Source organism: Phalacrocorax carbo, chromosome 2 (assembly GCF_963921805.1).
Source record: "Phalacrocorax carbo chromosome 2, bPhaCar2.1, whole genome shotgun sequence".
In the NCBI taxonomy this organism is placed as follows: Eukaryota; Metazoa; Chordata; class Aves; order Suliformes; family Phalacrocoracidae; genus Phalacrocorax; species Phalacrocorax carbo.
The window spans coordinates 65,412,626-65,432,040 of NC_087514.1; the positions used below are offsets into that span (position 1 = coordinate 65,412,626).

Here is a 19,415-nt window from a genome sequence, read left to right on the forward strand (position 1 = left end):
TTCACAGATTACCTTGCCGCTTTTGCTCTGTTTTTCAGACTTTTAACATGCCAAGCCACCCCTTTGCAATACCCAGGCTCCTTAGACATGCACTTCAGAGCATCAAGATCTGGAGGAAAAGGCTGCCCACAGTCTAGAAGACACTTTTGAGCTCCAGACACCCTCCTTGAAGTGCATGAAACTTTGAAGGGAAACACTAGCACTCCTCAGCTTTTGCACTGCTTACTTTTGTGATACAAATACATGGCAACCTATAATCCCTAATCAACCTAGAAAATAAATGACTGATAAACCAATCTGCTTGTAACCCCATTAGCAGATTCTGGCTTCAGTATCAACAGGGTAATTTGCTGAGACTATTTTTAATCCCAACTGCTAAACCATTAATCCCACAATTTCCACATAGTATTTCCCCACACACACCCCCAATTTACCCAAGGCTACCAACAATTTTGAAACTCATTAAAGAGCAGATAAATAAGTAAAATTTGCAAATATACACCGCCTGGCACTGGAAAACTGAGAGACTCCGATTACTCGGTTGATCCCCTTAAAGCCATTACTTTCTAATTGGAAGGAGTCATTCAGAAGCAAAGCTGTGTGTCTGGCATGTCACTTGACACCTGGTATGTACCGTTCATGATAAGACGAACTCTCCAATATGCTTGCCACAACGAGAAGAAATGGGTTATTTCATCATATCACCGACAGTCGCGGCTCTCTCTACTAAAATCTGTTCAAATTTAATGGGACCGGGCTTATCAACATAAATTGTCATGTTTTCTCAAACGGGCATTAAAACATTCTCCAAGTATCACTATTAATGTCAATATAAATTATGCATCGAAGATCAGAGCATTCATTACAGAGGTAAAATTTATCTGTGGGGAAAGGGGAAAAACAAAAAAAAAAGAGTCAAACAGAGCAAATCCAATTAAAGTATTTACAGAATTTGTACAGCTTTTCTCAGTAGTGATGAAAACACTTCTCTAAAAATGGTCTTTAAAAAGCATTCACAGCGTCATTAAAAACAGTACCAAGAAAGTATTGTGCTAACCAGCTAAAGGTACAGTTATACACAGGATGTTGCAAAGGGGCTGACATGATAATACAGGAGACTGGCAGTTTATCCAAGGATGCATCAACGTGCTAGAACAACAATCTGGAAGACAGACCCTTGGTTTCACGTAAGCAGCTACACACAGGAGCTGTATTTAGTGTTGGAAAGGTGGTGGTCAATGCTCCTTTCAACTAGCCGTTCCTAATTGGTATACATTAGTATTCAAACACCAGGTTGAAATTAGAAGCTTAGCAGGTTTTTGGTACGCTTATAGACACTTCACACAGATACATGAATAACCTTTTTGAAATATTTTTGTATTCCAAGGTTAAAAGAAATGACTTTAAGAGACAGATGGCGAGCAATTGGTACCTCACCGAGGAGTGCCACTGACTTTTGGAAGTTCTCACACAACGCACCGTATGGGGCTAACTCCTATTTACTGCACGTCTTGGGACTTCTGAGAAGAGCCCCATCTCCTGAAACCCTGAAGATATGCATAGCTAGGATGGCACAGGGGAAAGAAAGCCTAAAAATACAACTCCCAGGGGCTCCAAACCCAAAGGGAAAATAAGAGACCTTATTTCCCTAATTGCATAGTTTAAGTCAATCCTTAAGCTGCCTGATTCATGGTCTTACCGTACTCGTGGCTGCCAATGCTGGTACCAGCTCACCCATACAAGTGCCTCACAGTCTACTGCAAGGGAAGCCAGAACGCATCCATTAAAATAGCAACCTCTTTGCAAAGACTAGAGCGGGAGGGGGGGAGAAAGTCCTTCCAAGCACATCCTCAACCATCAAAGGAGCAGCTCTAGTTTCAGCCAGCAGAGACCGTAACACCTCGCCCCGCGATCCTTTTACAACACACTGTGTCACTGGCTATTGTTCGTAACTCTTCCCGCAAATCATTTCAACATTCAGAGCCCGACTATTTCTTAAGGAAATTATTCCAGAAAGGGGAGAGGAAATCGCTTACTCATGAACCTGGTATCATTATAACAATGAGGCAAAACAGCTAAAGACACAGTTACATTGCACAATCCTAAATGCATAATTTATTGTACTAGATTTCAGAAAAAGAACATTCTGAAACACTAAAATAAATCAGAGCATAAATGTGACTTGTTGTCAGCTCATACAATATGGGTTAAATGCTACCATATGGTGACTGCACACACGTTACCCTTTTAAAAACAAAGAACATGGCTAATTTCTTTTCCAAATCTATTTTTAAATAAATAAATGTGATTATTTTAAAATGAGGCTACAATTATGACTAAAACACCTCTGTTTCTACCAGTCTCTCTCTCTCTTTTTACTGAGAACTAATGCCACTTCACTGCTCACCATCTTTTTTAAAAAGACAGCGAAAAATTACTACTAAGTCAGCTTTATCCCTGTAATAAGCCAACATGAGCATTTCCATGCAGTGTAAAAATAGTGACAAGCCAACTCACCGTTCTTCCTTTATTTTACCTGCCGGAAAAGCAAAGCGTGTGTGTGTGTGTGTGCAGTATGTTAAAACTCAGTGACATATGATCCGATTTTCAGCAAACACTCCCAACAGGACCTGCCCAATAGAGAGAGCTCTCGTTTTCTCTGCACCCCATCCTCCCCCTCCCCCCGTGTACTGAAACATACTGTTTCAGTACACTCCCAACCAAAAAGAACAACAACAACAACAAAAAAAAAGACCAAAGCAATCACGTATGAAATACACAAAGGGTAGCTGGAGCGGATGCTGTTGGTTTGAAAATTGTCTGTCTAGCCTCTGTGCTGAGTATTTGTTTTTATCATTATACTATAAATGAAACATGTCAGGAGTCTAAAAATAGCTACAAATTGTAATTACATATGCTTTGTAGTTTCTGTTTTACTTTGAAAAGAAGATTAAAAGCTAGATCGTTTTAGAAACTGGCCTTAAAGATTTGGGGAGCCACAAAATTATTCTACTTTGCAATTTGGAGTACACTGCTGGAAAATATGTCCTTTGGGACTTAAATATGACGGCCCCAACACTGAGGAGCAGGCTCCCAAGGCCATACAGCAAGATAGCAAGAAAGAGAAGGGAGAAGAGTAGACAAAGAAAAAAGTAATTTCTTAGCAATTCTAAGAGTGCCCTGATTACAGATGTAATACTATAAGCTTTAATTAGGAGCTAAGTGCTGTGTGCTAAATTCATCCCCACACGCAGCCCTGTAAATTCAGAGTCACTCTACTAAAGTTACCGTGGGTTTACGACAACCGTACAACAGCAATGCCTGGTCTTCGGCTTCCCGCTTACATCCCATAATGAAATGCGGATTTCGTCGAACGAGCGTTAAGCTACGCAATATCCCGCTGATACAAATTAAATTCTTTTCCATAAGCAATCACTTTAATCAAAGGTTAGCAAAAATGGATTTTAAGTAGTCATCAAAACATAAGTGGCTTTGAATCCAGAACAGAAACCCTCTGTTCCTCCGCAACATAAGACTTAAAACTGTTTGGACCAGTGTCTTCATTAGCACGTGACATTATCACCATGCAAGCAGCCACTGTCCCAGTGTCCATGCAACAGGCACTATTTGCAACGTTAGCTCACAACTCGGGAGGGGTAAACAAACAAGTTATCTTACAGCAGCCCAGTACTACTGCTGTAAAATACCTGCCAGAACTTATTAGGCAATAAATAGTTTGGCAGCAGCTTAAGAGATGCAAGCGTTGTCCATCCGCGCACTAATTTAATCTCAGCACATATGCTTAATGCCCGGAGCCCGTTTGCATAAGCGCTGTTGCTGTAATGCAGTTTCAGGAATGCAAGGAGAAACTGCTAACATGAAGTGTGTAACAACGCAGATGGGCCTCTGCAGATAACCAAGATGTAAACAACATCAAAAAATGAATAACCAACGTTGAGTAATCATCGCATCAGAAAAACAGAGCTCACTGGCTTCAAATAGCAAAGCAGGTTCAGCAGATCAAGAGACCGAACATTTGCTGACTAACAGTTAGGTAATGAAAGTAAACATTTGCAATGAAGTCATCATCCTAATGAAAGCCATGTTAACTACCTGGACCATAATCCACTAGCGTGTTTTAATGCAGGCTCGCTAACATAATATTTACTAGGATCGCTCCTGCTGGAAAAGGAAAGGAAGTCTCATTTACTTTTAACACAGAAGTGACAATCAAGAAATACTGCTATTTGGGAAGTCTTTCTAACTCCCAAGTACTGTACTGATGACGCCCAAAGAGTTACTGTGCAGTTACAGTGGGTAGCTGAAAAACAGAGTTTTGCCTTCAGTGACTGAGTGAGAACAGCTTTATCCTAGCACTGAAGTGTGTAAACATTTGCAGCATGTAAGATGCCTGCTTTGAAAAAGCAACGTTGCTCCAAGGTTCAAATATTTATATTGCAGATATCTAATCAAATAAATGTGACCTTTTTTTTACTGTTTTGTTTTTTTTTTTTTGCCATGCAGTGATTAATTATATGTTTTAATTTTACAGCTACAGGAAAAAAAAAAAAGACAGACAAAAAAACCCCCACGCTGTAGTACGTTTTAGCTGATTAACTACCAATATTGCCAAGGATTTCAGACTCGCATACAGAAACTGTAATTCCACCCAGGGACACCCTCATGCAACTGACAGTAGTCAATGGGAGTGGCAAGCGTGCTTCTTAGGGGACAGCACTGGACTCACAAGCAGCAAGTCAATTTACACACTCTTACCCAACCGAAAAACACTGCACAGCTATGAAAAACAGTAGTAGTCCATTCCCCCTTTCTGCACAGAAATCTAACGCCCATTCAGGCTTAAAAGGTATGTATCTACAAATTCATACTTGTGTCTCCGAAACTTAAACAGGCACATTTTACTTGTAAAATCTGCAAGCTCGGACAAGTTGCTTCCTGTAAAATGCAATCACTTCATATTCCAGCTTTCTATTTTGATGACTTTAACAATATAGTCAAACTCAGCTTTCCAGTTTGAGTATACACATACAGACTTTGTCACTGGTCTCGCAAAAGCTTACACATTGGCTCATTCTGCGTACAGTAAGTAATCCCAAAGAAGTCCTAGAAGTACTTGGCATGAATTTAAGTCTTCACAGAAGCGAGGTCCTTCCAAGTTGGCAGGTTTTGGATCATACTAAATATAGATCCCGCCCCATTAGGTGGGATCTCAGTGTAAAACTTGCCAGTTAAGATGACAGCTAACTATAGGTAACTCCGCTGAAGTCACCTGCATGTAAAGACTTTAACAAAAAAACAAAACAAAACAAAAAAAGACTATATCAACTGCCCAAAGTTTGCAAGATTTGGTAACTACATCATTCATCCAATGACACTCTTCCAGGCTGCCCCCTCTGGTACCAGCTACACAAGCACCCACAGCAAGGCACATTTTAAAGGGAACTCATTTTTCAGTCAGCTGAAGCCAACATCCCTGCTTCCGAAGCAGATCTGTGAAATGTCAAGACATAAACATCTCTGTTTGCTAAAACGAGGGATGACTGCATTTATGGGTAGTTGAACAGGCAGAGATTCAGAAGGATGGCACAATCGTTTTCACCCCTCCAATGAGCACTTCTGCACTGATAATTGCTATTATTAAATCTTGGTGACAGCATGATACTATGACCAACTATGAAAACATATGATGAACCTAATTTTTAAAGCGAAGACATTAGTCTTGCAGGAAAACTTTTATCTACTAAAGTCGAATGTCACTGCTGTTGCTCCGTGCCAGCCAGCTGTACTGTTACCGAGGTCACTTGCAAATAACAATAGGTAGCTTTCACCTTGGTGATGTGAACTGTTTTCTTTTCTATGATGCACAGAGAAACAGTCATTCACATTCATGGAGTGCCAGTATGCAGCTCTTGATGCATACTGTCTTAGACCAGTACAGCAACTTAGAAGGTCATCCTGAGCTTAGATAGGAGCCTTGCTAAAAAGTACCACTCCTCCTCTAAAGGGTGCTTTGGACACCCTTCTGTCAGATCACTCCTTAAAACAATGTTATTCTCACCAATGTTTAATTTTTCTCTTTTTCCCTTTTGTAAGCATTCTCTCTGCATAGTACACTAACAGTTTAGAGGGGGGTTATAATGCCCTATTGTTCACACAGACCACACAGTACTTACCACTAACTAGATGTCACTTCAACATCACTCAGTTTTATAGGAACTAAAGGCTTGAAAACAAATCCCAGGCAAGAATTATTAGAGACACCTGAAAAATATTTTACACCAGGAGATAGTGAAGGTGTGCGCCATGCCAGTAACTCAAATCACTTTATTGTACAGGGCTCATTCAAGACGGCTATGGCAGCTGCTCTTGTGAAATGAAAGATGTCTCCTGGAATAACTACACTTTAATACTAATTACACCACAGCTGCTCCTACAAAACTTCAGCTTCCCGTTTTACCAGGATGAAAGCTCCAAAAACCCCTGCAACCTCCTCACCGCCCAGCAGGACGAGATAGGCTGCGCAGGGCAGCGCATGACCAGGCCGGCTGGCTGTGGGTTTGCTGTGGCAGAGCTGAAGGACATGCTGGTGGGAAACAAAGCGGCAGCGCTCGCGGAGAGACGACTCATCTCGGCCAGCTGCCACAAACAAAACTACAGGAGTGAAACTCCCAAAATACTCCCCATCTCGATGAAACCTTCAGTCCCATCACCACTAGCCCTCCCTAGTGCTACTCTCCTCCCAGAACACCCAACACCTCTTGCAATACAGTTATTTTTGGCCTGCTAGCAGCAGCCAGCCTGGGGGCAAGAGTGGGGGGCCTCACTGAAAGAGCACATGTGCCGCTGCACCCAGTGCCCGCTACCACCTGCACCCATCCGTGGGGCACAGCCCCAGCACCACACGCACACACGTGTGTGTGTACACACATGCACCTGCCTCAGTGAAGCACCGGCACACCTGCACCCATGCGAACCCCATCTTGGTGCACGCACGCATACCCAGCTCCCCTAAACCCCGCAGGACCTGCGGGCACACACATCTGGCCCACGTGCAGCGATGCAATATGCCCCATCCTTGGCTCTGCATGCATGCACACACACACGCACCTGCCCTGCATGCAACTCTGTGCCCCCCCCTGCACATACATCCACACACCCCCCACAGGTGACTACAGGGAAGCAGCTGCAGGTCACTGCCCTCCCTCAGGGTCAGCATCCTCCTGCTTGGTCCCCCCTCAGGACACGCCAGGCCTTAACGCACTGTGGGAAAGCAAGGGTCAAAAATCAAGACATGCACACCCCACAAAATAAAACTCTCAACTATCGACCCACCCACACGCCACACACAGGGAGGGGGGGCACAAAAGAAATCTGACAGAAGAGCTTGAAAAACAGACCCCCTCAAAAGAAGCAACCCACGTTTTGCCATTCAGCTTCTGCTTAAAATTATGCTTTTTGCTTTTTTTTTTTTTTTTTTTGGGGGGGGGGGGCAGGAGCCAACCAAATACACGGTTGCCAAGTCGAGTTAATGAAAAACCCTTTGGCTGTTAACTCATTTAGTGCAGCAAGCATGAAATAAAGTCCGTGGCAGGGGGCCAAAGCGCAGCGGCCCTTTGCCGGGCAGGCTTCTGGGACCTCTCCCTGACCGCCGCCGAGGAAGCAGCCCAGAGCTGAGCAGCCAGCCCACAATTCTGAAGAGCTGAGATTTGCCCCTAGAAATCAGTGAATCTAAAAAAAAAAAAAAAAAAAAAAAAATCGATGGCACCGCCACGCCATCGCAAGCGGAGATTTTTCGTAAGGGCACTTTTGCATCCACTTCCAAAGAAGCAGCCCTCCCGCCCCCCAGCCCCAGCCCCAGCCCCAGCCCCAGCCCCAGCCCCGAGCGGGACGCACGCAGCCCGGCGGGGCGGAGGATGCGCACCGCGCCCGGGCACGGCGAAGGCAAGGCGGCGCGGCCCGGCCCGGCCCGGCGGCTCCTCGTCCCACCCCGACACCCCGGGGCCGGGCGGGGCGGGGCGGAGCGGGGCCGGTGGCGGGGCGGGGGGCGGGACGGCGGAACGGGGCCGCCCCGGCGGGGCGGGGACCGCAGGCGGGGCGGGGGCTCCGCCGCGCGTCCGTCTGTCCGTCCGTCCGTCCGTCCCCGGTCCCCCCCCGCGCCCTTCCCCGCCGAGGAAACTTCTCCGCTCGCCGGGGAAGAGCTGGGCTCCCCGGGCGGGGAGAGGCTGCCGGGGGGGGGAGGAGGAGGAGGAGGAGGAGGAGGAGGAGGAGGAGGAGGAGGAGGAGGCGGAGGCGATAGTTGCGCTTCACCCCCAAAATGGGACTTTGACCTCGCACCGCTCTCCGGCGGACCCCGAATTGCACATTTTTGTCACGGGTCGGATCCCACCGCAGGTCGGCACAGCGCCTCATTTATGAACTCGTCAGCCTTAATTTCATTATTGAATCATGCGCCCAGCAATCGTGTTTCCTTAAGAAAGGACTGACCTATTTTTGGCTGGAGATAAACGATCATGTTAACAGATGTTAATCTTGTAATCTGTTTTTCCTGTAAGCACTTCGCATACCCGCGATTCAGACATTAAAAAAAAAAAATAATTAAAAAGAAAAAAAATCTTTCCCGAACGACTTGACGTCACGATTCTGTTCTTATTAAAAAAAAAAAAAAAAACAACCTCGCAATGGTTTCAAAGACATTAAATCTTTTTCACTTTATAAATGCTGATTTGTTCTGCCTCAACTCCCACAGGCTTTTATTTGCATTTCAAATTCCACAGGTTACACCAGTCGCCTTTTCAGAAAATGTAAACCAACAATAAGGCAGCAAATGGGGGGGGGGGGGGGGGGGGGGGGGAAGGGGGGGGGGAGGGGAGCCCTGCATCTGGATTAAATAGAGACCAGAATTAATGTTTAGAAAGTAGCCCGAGCAAAATCATATTTGCACGCCCAGTGCCCGAGCGCCTCCGTATCTATAGGGGTAACGTAGAGGATAAGCTGCGGGCACACACAATGCGCATTCCCCAGAAGATCCCCGCGTCTGTTGCCGGGAGCTTATTAACGCTCCCTAATAAATGGTGCTGACTCCAAACCGACACTTTTCGGCTTAAAACGCAGGGTTTGTCTGCAGCAGCTAATTGCAGAGGTTCGCTGCTCGGAGGGGAAGAACGGCGGCCGGCTGTCATGCCCCACACGCCTCCCCACACGTACCGCCGATTTTAACACCCCACCTTGCTCCCTCGTAGCAAAGTTTACCCATCCAAACTTTCCTCAACTTGCCCCGAGTACTTAATTCGCATTAGGATCGCGACTAGGCGCTATGCTAATTATCACCGAAGATAGTAGCGGGGGGAGGGAGGGAGGGACGAGGAGGAGGAAAGCTTTTATAGCACAAAATGTCTGGAACTGCGTTATTTCTATTCTTCTTTCTCTCCTTCCTCTACTCCCCTCGACCCCCCCCCCCCCTTTTTATTTTTTTTAACATGTACATTAAGCTCCCTACCTCTCCCCCCACCCCACCCGCATCAAACGGGGCTTATTTTCCTCTTCTGGAAATAATCGCTAGGGAGACATTGTCCTCCGAGCCCTTCTCCCTGTCTATATGTGAATAATTGTTTTCTCCGCCCGCCCACCCCCAACTTCCTTTGATAAACTGTGTTACTTCTGTAACGGGGATCACGCAGCTAGCGACTCGCAACGGAGCGGAGAGAAAACAAGGGGCGGGGGGGGGACACGACAGACACACGGACGGACACACGGCCACGCATCGGGCATTTCACGCACACGCTCAATCAGTACTATCGCGGGGGGAAGGGGGGGCACCCGCTTAATAATTTAAGTGGCTACTCGGGGCTCCCAGACCCATCACCCACCTTCATTAGCCGAAGCGTTTTACTTTAAAGTGAGGCAATTTGTTCTTTGTCTCTTAATGGATTAATATCGCAGCCCGCCGCGCCCCCCCCCCCCCTCCCCTGAGAGTGTACAAAGCCAAAAGGCTCCCAGAGCCCGCAAGCCCCCCCGCCACTGCAGTAAAACCGACCTCCTCCTCCTCCTCGCCAAACAGCGCGAAGTTACCATTTTGGAGCCGCTCTGATGACCGTGGGTCAGTCCCCGTTCCAGAAGTGGGGGGGGGGGGGTCGAAGTTTCCCCCCAGCCCCCCCCACCAAAGGGGCGCAGGCCTCGGACCCCCGCCCCCCGGTCCAGCCCCCCCCCCCCCCCGCCGCCCCCTCACCTCCGGTGCCGGCGGCCAGGCGTGGGGAAGGGGGCGCCGAGCCACCCGCCGCCCTGAAGGTGAAGGCAGGCGCCGCATGCGAGCGGCGGCGGCGGCGCGGAGCTGCACATGAGCCGCCCGGCGGCTCCACTGGCGCGGGCGGGGGCGGCCCGCCGGCCCCCGCCGCGCCCCGCCACCGCCCGCCCGCGCGCCCGCCCGCCCCGCCGCGCGCCGCCCCCGCCCGCCGCGCCCCGCCCGCACGCACCCCCCCCCGCACCCCACCGCGCGCACACACACACACACACACACACGCACACAGACACACGCACCCCGCCCCGGTGCGGAGCCCCCACGCCGGCCACTATTGTCTCTGCGCGGTGTAAAGTTGGGGCGCGGGGTGCCGCCACCCCGGGGCCCCCGCTGCGGGGGGGTGCGTGCGGGGGGGGCCGGGGACCGGGCCCCGCGTTGTGCGGGCGCCGAGTCGCGCTTCTGCCCGCCGCCGCCCCGGTTCCCACGTACCTCCGCTGCGAAAGGTGCGGGCTGGAGTTGTCCCAGATGCATTTCTATTAGAAACTTTTTTTTTTTTAATCCTCCCCCTTTTTTTTCTTTATTTGGGGTGGGGGCGCGAATTCCACCGGTAAAATATTTATGGATCTATTGAAATGCGCAGAAACAACAACATTAAAGTCCTCAATCAAGATCAAAGAGGAATACTGTTCAACAGCCACGCTGGGGAAGTTGAAAGACCTCCGAACAAATCAATCTGCCATATGGCTTTTTGGGGAAAAAAAAAAAAAAAAAAAAAAAAAAGAGAAAAAAGCCAACCAACACAAACCCACCAGCCCTCCTGCGTCTGAAAAGTTCAATTCTTGTTTTCCTGCGTGTTTGCGAAGCTCAGTTTAATCACGCCAAATATGTGTGCCATAGGCGAGGGGAGTCTGTTTAGTCTATGGCTGGAAAGCCCAATTTAATCTGCTAAAGCTCGGTGCTAGACATCAAGGGTGTGGAGGCTTGCTTTTTTTTTCCTCTTTCTTTCTTTGTCTCGTAATGTGCGATGACGTAGAATTGACAAGGAGGACTTTTGACGGAGGCTCGGCGTTATCTCGACGCCCCGGAGCGCCCTGGGCCACCGCCCCGGGCCGGCGGCGGGACGCCCACCCCCCTCCAGCCCCGGGCACCCCGGCTCCGAGCCCCCCCACCCCACCCCGGCCCTGCCCCAGAGCACCGGCCCCGCGGCCGCCTCCCGCCAGCTCCGTCGCTTCTTGGGACGCAAACTGCTCCTGTACCGCTGGCACAGAGAAGAAAACAAAAATTGGGGCGGGGAGGTTGTGGGGGGGGAGAAGCTTTAAATCCTGCCCTACGCAGTGCTTATTACCAGAACCCTCGGAATAAAGGAAAGGGGCGGGGGTGGGGGGCAGCGAGCGAGAGAGGGAAAGTTGGTAATGAAGGATACACGAATCATAAAATGTAAGCTATGTGTGATTAATGATCTGCACTAATTTGAATAGCAGGCGTGTTAAAGGTCATTGACAATTGTTGCTGCTTTCAGCATGAATGCCTGAGTGGGATGTATTTGGGACAATCAAATTTAATTCTAATTCACAGGGGAAAAAAAAAAAAAATTCTCGGGCGTACGTAGCAGCTGGTCAAAATAGAAAGAGGACGCGCTTTTAAAAAATGCACTTTGCCTGTCCAAAGGCAGCTTCCTCACATTGAGGTAGTGTTTCTTAAATGCCTCGATAGTAAATAATGTATCTGGAATGTCTGGGTTTTGTTCCCGATGCATCGGCACCTCTCCTGCATGCTTTTTCAATCGCAGGCCAAATTGTGTTCCCGGTTACTCCAGCCTTGCAGCGTTTTGTGGGAATTCCGAGTGCGCTGATGCCGGATTTACCTGTGAGCGGGCCGGAGCAGGCGTCACCTCCCTAAAGGTGAAGAATTCACCCCAGGCATACGCCTGTAACGCAAGAGTGTAGATTCCCTAATCACAGTTTATGAAGTAGTTTAGCGTTTCTTTACACAAAGAGTAAGAAATCCATTATAAATCGGCATTCCTGGGCAGTATTTAGAACTACAGTATTAAGCTAATAATTTCCATATGGCGAAAATTGACAAGTCAGGGCAATGAAAGGTGCGTGAGACTTCCCAACTCCTCTACGTAAAAATGTGATTTTTACGACCTACTCCTTTTTCTCTCATTGTCTGTATAGATTCGCTTCCTTAGACAGTAAAACATGAGAATGCACAACACAGTGCTCGCTCTATTACTTGATAGACTGATGCTTAAAACGCTCAGCAGCTTTCCTGGTTTGCTTCCGCAGGGCCCAGTCTCACGCTCCCTGTTCCCCTAAAAAAATAGGATACTGAGGCTGCGGGGGTGAGAGGGCTGGAGAACCCATCACACGCTTAGTAAGTGAGGGGCATTCCGCTTTAATGGAAAGGCAATTAAAAATTCAGAAGATGCAGAGACTTTAAAAACAATCAAGCGGTATATTAATTTCACGGAAAGTCACTAGCAGGGTTCCTCTGTCCATGTAATTTTAAATAGGAGATTTTCTCACATTTCTTCTGCTGAGTCCAGCACTTCTGGGTTTTAAAAGCAAAGCTGGAAGAGCAGAAGAATTTAGAGACTTAAAAGATATACAAAATGCATTTGCGGAATATCGTCGATGTTGTCAGAAATTTCAGGTGCAGGAGATATCCTTAATTTTTAAATCGCCAGTAGCGTGCCATTACGGTGGGTGATTAATCTGTTTGCAGACACTGTTTACCCATTTTATCTTTGCCAGAAATCTTCCAGGAGATGTCCTCCCGTTTCAAATTCTTTAAATTACGGTATTTCACATGAGAATGTCAGCGATATTAATGGCTCAATACGTGTTTTGCTATTTATAGACTTGCATGTATAATAACTCTGGCTAATGAAATACTTGGAGCAGGAAAACATTTATTTACTTTTGCTACAGTCTAATAAATTATTTGTTCAGCGTTTGGGACCAGGCTTTCTCAAGTTAAGGAAAATGGCATTTTGATGAAAGTCTGGGCGATGACTTGTCTGCATAACTTAGCCTTAGGAATGATTGGTGGCAGTTTAGATAAGAAAAGGTTCCCGGAGAAACACCGTCGTAGGATGGCAAGGAAAAAAGGCCGTCTCTGTAAAAGCAAAGCTGAAAGCATATATAAATACTTCAAGGCAGGCAAACAAGCCAAGTTTGGATTACATTTTATTTCTATATGTGTGCGCGTGTGTGTCTGTGTGCGTGTGTACACGTGTCACGCACACAGATATATTCGGTGAAACGTCATCTAGAGGAGTCGGTTGCTCTAGCTTTTGCCGTATAGCTTGCTCAGGGTTACTCAGGTTTTGTGACAATGAGTATTCTTTGTCGTTACAAATCTATCTGAAATTTAGAGGATGCATCTAAATAATGCTAATCCAGGATGGCTCTTGAGTTTTTTTCTTCAGGAATCTGTCTCTCCATTTCAAGGCTGGGACTGGCATTTTCATTGGGGTCTCCCATCATATCTGTCTCTCGATGACCCTTTACAGTTAGTTCTCCCGTTCTGCCAATAAAACAATATAAATCTGTTTTAATCAAAAGCAGAGATTTTGCTTTCAAAGTGTAATTGGGTCGGGAAAAAAAGAGCACGCAAAGCCCGACGACAAATAATCTTGTACTAGTCTTTACATTCTAAACCAGACTTTTTCTTGGTATATTTGGAAATACAAAGAGCATGTGCAGAAGTCACAAACTGGAAGGAAGGCACAGGCAGCTCAAATACCCATGTTCATCTGCAGATCGCCGCACAGAAACATGCCCGGTGATGCTTCTTAACAAGAAACTAACATTTCTAACTCCAGTTAAAATGGACCGCTCTAACACTGGAATGCTTTCAGAGCTTATGTGGGTGGCACAAATTTCGCTCTGAAACAAAATGGTTTCAATCAATAACAAGCGTATACTCTTGAATAAGATACATCGACTTCTCATGCGCACCACAAAAATCTTTCTGCCTATTTTTTAATCGTGCCTGGGTAGCCGTGTGGCATCAGGCTGCTTCCAGAGGCTGTGCTATGAAAACGCACCGCAGTCTGGCAAAGTTTTGTACGTGGTGTACTCCGGGTCTACGTGGAGGTCAAGCTCTTGTGCTCCATTAATTTAGCCGAGCTCAAATCTAGCAATTTTCCATTCTGAGAGCTGCACGTATTTCGGGATCTGAAGGATCTATTAAGATGTAAGCACAGTAAGCGACTTGGGCATATCTGATGGCAAATTGTATGGGGGTGCCAGGATGTGGTCGTATCCTCTTTACCTTCTGCTCATGCCAGTTGTCCCCTTGCTATTAATGGAACTACTTTAATGATAAAAGGCGATCAGTGTTTGTCTCTGTCATCTCATGTATGGCATGTAACAAGTTTTTCCTTACAGCAGAAATAATCCAGAGACTTTTCTTCAAAAATCAACATTTTAAACTCTAATGTCTTTCATATTTGCCCCTTCCGTCAACACAGTTGCTAGGATATAGCCTGATTTTGATTTTTGTGCTTTGATCCTCTCGAGCCCACATTTTCTTACACCACTTTATTCAACGTTGCTTTCACAATGACATCGAGGAAGAGCGCAAAAAAAAAATTAATATTGCAAAGTGTAGCCTCAGTGTACGTGGTTATTTTAGGTTCATGCTAAGTGCTGTATATAGTACCAACTTTTCCAGCCCTGGCAGTCAGATTTTCTCACCCATATGTAATTTTATAAACTACATCACGGCTTCACAGCAGGTAGGGAGCCCACAAACCTGTTCTTAATTTCAGCTTAACTGAAAGAATCTCGGCAGCAGCTGGTTTCAGAATAGCTGATACAGACTTCCACAGATGTGGCCTGTAATAGGTTCAGAAATAAAAAAGAAGTAGGCCACAACGTCGAATTAATTTCAGGGAAGACAAATTCAGTAAGGGTGTCACTTGTAAGAGTTTGGGGTTTGTTTGTTTTTTGGTTTTGTTTTTTTTAAGAGATCTTTGGGAGGGTATATTTCTGTGGCACGGGTTTGTTCACGCTCTCTACCGATTGTAATACTGCAGCACACCAATTTTTCTGGCAGGCCGGACCTGGCTGTTAGCGGGCCGCGCTCTCTCAAAGCAAAGAAACAGGCTATTTCTGAGTTTGTGGCGCCTCCCCTCCCCCTCCCCCTTCTTATGTTCCTCCAAGCATAACTGATAGTACTGGAGTGCTCGTGCGCTTTTCTAACTGGACCAGACAAAGAGGTACAATAGCTAAAAATGACCTCTGATGCGACAGCGAATGCGCCGCTCGATGCAACTGGGGAAACTGGTTGACAGGTCTGAACCAGCACGTTATTTGGTGATATTTCACAAACCTGAAAATAAAGGAATACAGAAAAAGTAGTTTCACAAATGTTCACTTCTGGAATTTAGTAAGGGGGAAAGCCTCCCCCTTACAGTTTCTGTAGCACCGTGGTAAATGCATCGATGTACTATCGTCTTCTGCTGAGAAAAAAATACCTCAAAAGTAAAAGTGGAACAAAACAGTCACTTGTTCTCACTAACAAAATTTCCCTTGACATTCTGTGCAGTGGTCCAAGTGTTTGAATAATCTTGGGTTATATGGTCTTTCAGCTCAGGCATGCGAGGAAAAAGGAACTTCAAAAAGAGAGTATTTTACCTGACGTGTACTATTTTAAGGCTTCGGTAATTAGAGAACTGCAAAGGTCAAAATAGCCATCAATATCACGAGCAACAGAGTAGAAGTAACATGTTTAAGAGGAAGATAGTTGGTTGGCTGTAACATAATATGCCATAAGCAGTAGGATGTGGATCTGCAATGACGAGCAGCAGATGAAAGAGAAAAAGTTAACCAGCGCCAGATATTTATTTTGCTGAAAGCACACAAGAACTTGCAAATAAGAAATAGAGATGCTTTCTAGTCTAAATCCCAGCTTTTATTACCTCACTGCAGAGATGCTGCAACCTATACTGAGGTCCATCCACACAGATCCATTCACAGGCTGGAGAAAAAGTTTGCCAGTGCTTTCTAACATTTCAGCGAGCCAGACAAAACCTCGGGATTCAGAAGCTCCCAAACCTTTTTTCCCCCCTTCTGGATCTCCTTTGAATCAGAAATATGTGGCATTAGCCACTGCTGCCCACCTCTTAAAGTCAAATCATGCAATACTAGATTAGGGTGGGCAGCTAAGATGTTGCTGCTATTCCTAAAACTGTGTGTGTTCCAGCCTGTACTTCTGAACTGGCATAAATTAAAAATGAGTAAAAGTACAATGATTACATCTGAAGATGCAGTAGTTTGCTATAGTATAAGTCATAATAAAGATGCACAATTCTGGGCAAAATTATTTTGAGAACAGGAACTCTTCCAAAAACTTCCCACTATTTCTTTCATTGCTGATAGATTCATTTTTCTTCCCTGTACAGTTTTATGCCAAATTGGCTACTTTTCTAATTTCCCCATAAATCACACAAAATTCATGACTCCTTTTTCCACGTTTGGATCCACAAACCAACCGAGTGAATTCATTCTACTGAGAGAAAGAGTCTGAAACAAACGCCCAGGATCATTAGCATAAAATTATTGGCACAAAATTATCCTAACTTTTAACAAAAAAACGCAGAAGGCTTCTAGTTTGTTCCTTCCATTGGGTTCGAAAGACAGAAATTAGTTCGGGAAGTCGGTCCGCTACAGGCTTTGCGAGGCATTTGCCTTTTTCCTCTGTTAAACTCCAAAGCTAATAAACCCCGAGCATTCAGTAACAAGTGAGGCACTCATGTCAACAAAGGCCTTACTTAGAGACGGCAAGGTTTTGAGAAACTTCTGTGGTGAGGATTTGAAGATATTTTAGTCATATGCAGCGTACTTTGAACATGCACTTTTGCTTCTCTGTTTCCTACAGTATAATCCCCTTTGCTTCCCCCCCCTCCCTGTGTTTTAAAACGAGCACAGAAAAGGCCGAGTGTTAAACTACACTATTCAATTGTCCGGCAAGTACACAAATTCTGTTCAAATCAGAACAAACTTTCAAGCAGACAGAAAGGGGTATTTGGATTTCTGTTTTATCCCGGAAACCCTGCTGAACACCAGTGCGGCGGGGAATATAGCCATATCAGACCAACAAAAGGCTCCTAATGTAGTTAAGACCTCCTCCCCCCTCCTCTCCGAGGAAGCCGGCTGGCATAGCTTTTGCTGTTGGAATTGTTTGCAGAATAACCAAACTAAAGCCGTTCCCTATGTGGGTGCCTTGTTCGGAAATAAGCAGCGCTTTTATTCTAAAATACTTACCTGGCTTCCTAAGGAGATGAACAGGCTACTTGGAAGATGCTGCTTCGTTTTGAATGTTGCTTTTGTGGAGCGATACTTCATCTGTTTTTTTTTTTCTTTATATTTACATTTTCATTTGCTTCTCTGATAAAAGCAACAATGTACTCACTCAATAAAGCAGTTATCACATACACCAGCAACTCTTAGATTCCTTCTGCTGTGCAAGAGATTCCCGAGTACTGTTTTTATCGCAAAGGATCCCATTAATATCAACGGTGCAAGCATCCTGTTCGCTCCTAGGGGCTTTATATAATAAAAGGGCTACGCTTAATAAAGTCAAATGCGGTACATCTGCTCTTCACATCACTGGTACGACAACATTCTCGTAATACAAGATGTACCACTGGTCATACCTTTATTGCTATGAAGTGTGTTGCCGTGTAATATCCCACATATTTTTCCCTAAGACTTTAGAATATTTCATGCCAAATCCCTCTATCATCTCAGGAGTCCAGGATCCTATTTATTTTGGTGGGACTTGCTGTAATAACAATAATACGATGTGAAATAGGTGTGGTAACAATGCTGCCAAAAATTCTCACGGAATGATGCTGTCGGTACTGTCCAAGCCTATGTTTTGTCTCTCCAGATAAGGAGGATGCATACAAGTGCGTACTGGCAACCCCATTTGGTGTGCCTGCATAGTCACTAAAGCTAAAGGTTCTCTTTGTTTGTTTGTTTTGTTTTACAGAGTTAAAGAGAGCTGGGTTCACCATTTGGTGCTTAACTCCCTGAAGGCTCTGCTAGGTAGAAATGACCTAGCATGTGTATCTGTACTTCTGTAGTCCATAGGAGAGAAAGCATAAGGGATAAATGGGAAGAAGGGGTTAAAGGACAGTGAAGAGAGGCAGTGCTCTCTTGCCATGTAACCAACCCCAACCACTGTTATGGTGGTCCCAGTGCCAAGTCCATGCGAGGTCAGCGACTGGAAGCTGGTGTGAAGAGCTGAACCTGAACCCATGCTCCCCCCACCGCCCTCAGCTGTAAGAACCGGAGACGGGTGACTGGTGAGATCTCAGCCAGGGGCTGGGGAGTTGCTCTGCCACGGGACTGCGGACAAAGCTGGCCTGCTTTGCAGACCCCTGACTGCTGCCTGGCTCGACATCGGCTCCTGAAACCTGCTCTGTTCCCGCCTCTGCCTCTTGGAGGACACAACACAGCAGAGCATTAATAGTACCTGAGCATACTCCTAATTTCAGTATGGCCCCTTCCAACTGAACAAAAGTGAGTACAAATGCTTCTGCAAGGAGTAGGTAACCACATTAGTTTTACTCTCAAGAGTTTTCTACTCAGAGTGCACACCACTCTGCTGTAGGGCAGGCATAGTAGCCATAATCTGGTTATAAAAAAAGTGCCAGTGAATGGGATATTTGCATGAATGACCTCATTTTTCACTTGCTCAGTAGAACATTTTTAAAAGGAAGTATTTGCTTGGTTGGTAGCCAAGTGTTTTCTCCTTGACTACCAAATGTGTTTAGTCCATATTAAGGGTAGAATTCTCTCCAAAGTTCACTGGTGATTTCCAGACCCTGTAAGATTTGAATGCAAGAGACTGACAGCAACATTCTTATTTAATCATTTCCCACCATATTTCAAAAAAATTTTGTTTTCCAGATCCTCTTGACTTCCAAATGCAAAGTGGAAAATGTCCAGAAAAGGCATTACTTCATCTAATGTCATTTTTTTAGCACACATACAATCCTACTGTCCCTCTTCTGCTTTATCAAAAGCAAGGGGATGTGTGACTAGTTTGTATAACCTAAAGTTTCTGCTTATGTGGACTCGCATAAAGTGCATTCAGCAGCTTCCTCAGATGTACAGTTAATGGGAAATCCTCTGAG

The 19,415-nt window shown here is 45.9% G+C and overlaps 1 protein-coding gene across 5 annotated transcripts in view; it reads right to left on the reverse strand.

The window, feature by feature from the left end:
• The window catches only part of ZNF516 (zinc finger protein 516), a 108,118-nt gene extending 97,682 nt beyond the window's left edge, over window positions 1-10,436 (reverse strand). For 4 of the 5 annotated variants that reach the window (XR_010371524.1, XM_064443119.1, XM_064443120.1 and 1 more), the window contains exon 1: window positions 10,247-10,436. The gene's annotated coding sequence lies outside the window, so the exon portion shown is untranslated. Of the gene's footprint in view, window positions 1-2,517; window positions 2,537-10,246 lie in introns of those variants that run through there. The other variant, XM_064443121.1, reaches the window with a different exon arrangement.
• Between the last annotated feature and the right edge of the window lie 8,979 nt (window positions 10,437-19,415).